This window comes from Babylonia areolata, chromosome 6 (assembly GCF_041734735.1).
Source record: "Babylonia areolata isolate BAREFJ2019XMU chromosome 6, ASM4173473v1, whole genome shotgun sequence".
Taxonomy (NCBI): domain Eukaryota; kingdom Metazoa; phylum Mollusca; class Gastropoda; order Neogastropoda; family Buccinidae; genus Babylonia; species Babylonia areolata.
The window spans coordinates 21,691,096-21,696,095 of record NC_134881.1 but is presented as its reverse complement, the minus strand read 5'-3'; the positions used below and the strand labels follow the sequence as shown (position 1 = coordinate 21,696,095).

The 5,000-nt window shown below is 42.5% G+C and overlaps 1 protein-coding gene across 6 annotated transcripts in view; it reads right to left on the bottom strand.

Annotated features, from left to right (window-relative positions):
• The window catches only part of LOC143282830 (beta-1,4-N-acetylgalactosaminyltransferase bre-4-like), a 45,704-nt gene that overhangs the window by 23,220 nt on the left and 17,484 nt on the right, over positions 1–5,000 (bottom strand). The window lies entirely within an intron of this gene.

The following is a 5,000-nucleotide window of genomic DNA, read 5'->3' as shown; positions in this document are numbered from 1 at the left end:
GCAAGTTAGGTGTCATTGACAAACTCATCCATGATCTCAATTAGAATTAAGTAACAGCGCTGTAACGACAACAGCAACAACAACAACAACAATTCATATCGCGTTGAATCTTGTGCAGAGACAAGGTAACAGCTCTGTACAAAAATACTCAACTGAAAAAAAAAGGTGACAGGTTTCCTTCTTTACCCCAGTCTATCAACTCGCTGACAGCTTGTCATAACGCCTAAGAGTGAGTGGGTGACAGCATGTCACGTTGTCTGAAATGACACAGCGGTCGTTTGACTTGACATTTTTGTATAGCAACGAAGAAGAGCTGACCGACAAAAGGCAATATGACATGACAATGTCCTTGTTGGTATGGGGAATGGATGCACTGATTAATTAATCAATGAAAGAACGATCTTTAATGAGGAAAAAAAAAGATAATATACACATTTGGCATAATTTCACCCTGTCCTCTTAAAAAGGATAGAAAAAATATGTTTAAAAAAAATAATGAAATAAAATTTCGATAAAAAAACACACAAAAAACACGCAATACAAAAAATAATGTTTTCAAAAGAAATTTTCGAAACATGTATAAAAAAAACAACAACATAGAAATACATAAGTACATGCATAAATATTACTTGCAACACACATTTTTGTTTGACGAAGATAACAGTGACGAAGATAAACAATGAAGCCTAATTATATGCAAACTGCATTTACTGTTATATTTATATTTTTTGTATTCTCTAAACTTGGCACTTTGATCTGATATTCTGACCCAACAACAAGAGCAGTCATTATTATCATTTTTTGTTCAAACAGGAACTTCTTTTGCTAAGCATGGAAGTTTTATTTATTTTGCAAACGTTTTGGTGCTGATGGTAAAAAAGGGAAATTACTCTAATTAATGCTAGGGGAGTTAGTTTGCTTTAAACTGATCTTTCTCATCTTAAACATTACATTTTGAAATTATACTCAATACATAAAAAGCTTGTGTGTTTTACTCTCAGTCACAAGTGAGTCTTGAAGGCCTTGCCTCTCTTGTTATACTTGTATTTGTATTTCCTTTTTTCACAACAGATTTCTCTGTGTGAAATTCGGGCTGCTCTCCCCAGGGAGAGCGCGACGCTACACTACAGCGCTAAGTGCATGCTGCACACGGGACCTCAGTTTATCGTCTCATCCGAATGACTAGCGTCCAGACCTCCACTCAAGGTCTAGTGGAGGAGGAGAATATATCGGCGGCTGAGCCGTGATTCGAACCAGCGCGCTCAGATTCTCTCGCTTCCTAGGCGGACGCGTTACCTCTAGGCACTCCATTAGTGTCTATGGCTCAACAGAGGACCGTTCGTCGGGCTTGCCTCTTGCTCCCGTCCGACCGCCAGCTGAAGAGAAACGTTCCTGTGACACCCACCGACCCCCACCCCCCATCCCCTCTAGCCCCATCCCCTTCCCCCCACGACACACACACACACACACACACACACACACACACACACACACACACACACACACACACACACACACACACACACACACACACACACGAGCAACTCCACTAATTCTAAAGGATGGGCATGGGCTTCAGATTTTTCCTGTCAGGAATATGGTTCCAAGGAGCCAGCAAGAACACTTATTGATGGGACAGTGTGTGTGTGTGTGTGTGTGTCTGTCTGTCTGTCTGTGTTTTAACAACCATGGGTGCTGCTGATTTTCGCTCAAACTGAGAATCCTCGGGTTAGAACTGGTTGAATGATCCAAACTCGTGTAAACTGCCATAATATTATTTTTTTAATTCTTTAAAATTCACATGAACGTCAACGAAGGATGGAGCGCGTGTTTTTATTCAAGAACACTGCGTACTGGCGAACGCTGAAAATCAAAACAACAAAAAACAAAACAATAACAACAACAACAACCACCACAAAAACATCCATTTTGGAAAAGCTGTGTCCGATATATCGTAGTATCTATTCATCTATCTACCCACATAAATAACCCCGCGATACATATTACCAGAACACACTCGAGCCACGTTGTGTAACCCCGCCCCCGATCACCCCCTCATTCTTACCTCCCCTCCCCACCACCGCGTCACAGCTTTTTCTACAGTATCTGAAAGCAATTAATTTTTATGGTGCCTTTTTCTTCTTTTTTTTTCTTTTTTTTTTAAACAATAAATTGACAGTAACAATTCAAAACAAAGAACAACTTAGATCAGAAAGCCTTTTGATAGATGAAAAAAGACAGACATGGACAAAGCAGTGCTAGATTCTGTGCAAGGTGTGGCTGCAGCAAACAAGGGAGAGCGCGTCGCTACACTGAGAGCGCCACCTTTTTTTTTTTTTCCTGTATGCATTTGTTGTTTCTTATCGAAGTGGAATTTTCTACCAAATTTTGCCAGGAACAACCCTTTTGTTGCCGTGGGTTCTTTTAAGTGCGCTAAGTGCTTGCTGCACACGGAACCTCGGTTATTGATCGTCTCATTCGAATGACTAGCGCCCAGACCACCACTCAAGGTTTAGTGGAGGGGAAGAAAATACTGGCGACTGTGACGTGATTTGAACCAGTGCGCCCAGATTCTCTCGCTTCCTAGGCGGACGCGAAGATCCCCAGCTACTCTTTCAGCTATTTGCAACAGCATCTTCTGGACGTACCCAAGAGTTTGACAGTGCGACAATCTTCCATTGTTTTTGTTTTTTTAACTCGCCTCTCTTCTTCCTTCCATTGTCAATCAAGCCGGACATCTCCGAGATTTAAAGAAGTGTACTTTTCAGCTGGTTCCATGTTGACGGGACATCTCCGAGATTTAAAGAAGTGTACTTTTCAGCTGGTTCCATGTTGACAGGACATCTCCGAGATTTAAAGAAGTGTACTTTTCAGCTGGTTCCATGTTGACAGGACATCTCCGAGATTTAAATAAGTGTACTTTTAAGCTGGTTCCATGCTGACTGGACATCTTCCAGATTTAAAGAAGTGTACTTTTAAGCTGGTTCCATGCTGACTGGACATCTTCCAGATTCAAAGAAGTGTACTTTTAAGCTGGTTGCATGTTGACAGCAAAGGAGAACCTGTTGCAGAAGAAGTTGAAAGTGATGAGGAAGAGTGTCGAGAGTAGTGATGAAGTTGTGGCTGTTCTGAACGGTGGATATCTCATATACAGCATTTTCTGGGGGAAAAATTAATCCCTTTTTGCCACAGGAACTGTCACTTTCATCTGCCAAAGGTATATGCAGGCCTGCCAGCCCAGTCACTAATACCAGGAGAGCACATTACAGAGCAGTAAAGCCAAAGTCTTCATCTGTCAGAACGAGAACACATCCACACGCTGAACGCGCATTTGACGGATATGAATCTGGTCTCTCTACAAGAGATGCAGTCCATCACAGGCATGCTGCTGGCATCGCTGGACCCACAGAAGACGTGTACAGGAGACATGCTTTTGACATCAAGAAATTAAGATTTCCTGTAAAACACGACCAACAAAACAACTGTTCATCAACGCTCTGTCTCAGGCAATGATTTCCCAAGGCGCCCATACCCAGCAGAAAGTGCAAAGACTGATGCTGACAACCTCATCGTCACACTGCCATGCAACTCGCAGGTACTGACAAGACAACAGTTGTGGGCGAGAACACATATTTACTTGTCCTCCTTCACCAATTACAGAAGAACACAAAGCCCATCTTCTGTTGATCTGACAAATACGCACTAAAATCGTAAAATCTTAAGTGGGACATTAGGTGACTCGAAAAAAAAAAATGATGGACCAGAGACACGTCAGTTACTTCCCTCTGTCTATGCACGAAATGGGTAAGACACATCATCACAGCTCTTTCTGTAGTTAAAAGGGGTGTCCCTCTGAAAAAAAGTCCTATCCCGAGTTGAAGATACACATCTTTTAGGGAAGCAGGAATCCAAGAAGATACCATTGGCTAAGCTGAGGAGTAGGCCGTGGTATGCCTCTACAATGACCACATGGAAGATACCATTGACGTACTCCGCCACCAGCACTTTCATGACAAGATTTCAACATGTGCCACCTCTGTGCAGAGCCAATGTTTCAGCAAAGCATTACAACCAACATGTATGGGCAAACGTGGAAGTTGTGATGTGGTGTAATAGTAATAATAGCAATACCCGAGCTCTGTTACGCTAACGACATTCGTTCAATCAATGACACTCCCTTATAAGAGGTTACAAAATGTTTAATGTGTTTAATTTCAGGAACGATGTTCTTGTGGAAGACACGGGCTGCAATGTTCCGTGGCAGGCATGTGGACAGTGTGAAGGCTTTGCTGCTGGAGTTCACCATAACTACAAGAAGGAGATGAAGTGGTCAGGTCTGCCCAGTTTGTTACATTTGGACTGTGTCATACTCCACGGTCACGCATCACGCCATTCACTCAGAAGGCGCACCCGCACCAATAGACAGACAAAACTTGTTGTAACGTTCCCTCTTTATAATTCAAACTTAATAATATCATATCAAATACTTCAAATACTTCAAATCATTACACACACACACACACACACACACACACACACACACACACACACACACACACACACACATTCTTTCAGAAAACTAAATCTTGAAATAAATTATCTAGGCATCAAGTATTGGCAATAATCCAATCAATTTAATCTACTCTTTTGGTTTGTCCCTCTAAGCGGCTAAGATTTCCGACAGGACCCTCCTGTTCCAATTTCCTTCAGACTACAGCACGTGGCAACATTCCCGACTGGACCCCTCCAGCCTCAGTTATTGAGCATGCAGCTCCAGGGACCTCCTGCGGACCCAGTGCAAGTAGGAAGCGCTGAGGTTCTACACAGCCACACCACTGGTACCCGGACCAGATCTTCATTGCCAAAAAGAGGCAGCAGAGTCCCAACTGTATATAGGCCTGCGACTCAGAAAGGCATGACACAAAAACTTGATCACAATTTTTCATTTCAAAACAAAGTTCACCCTGAACAACTTTTCAGAAAAAGTGCAGCCAATCAAG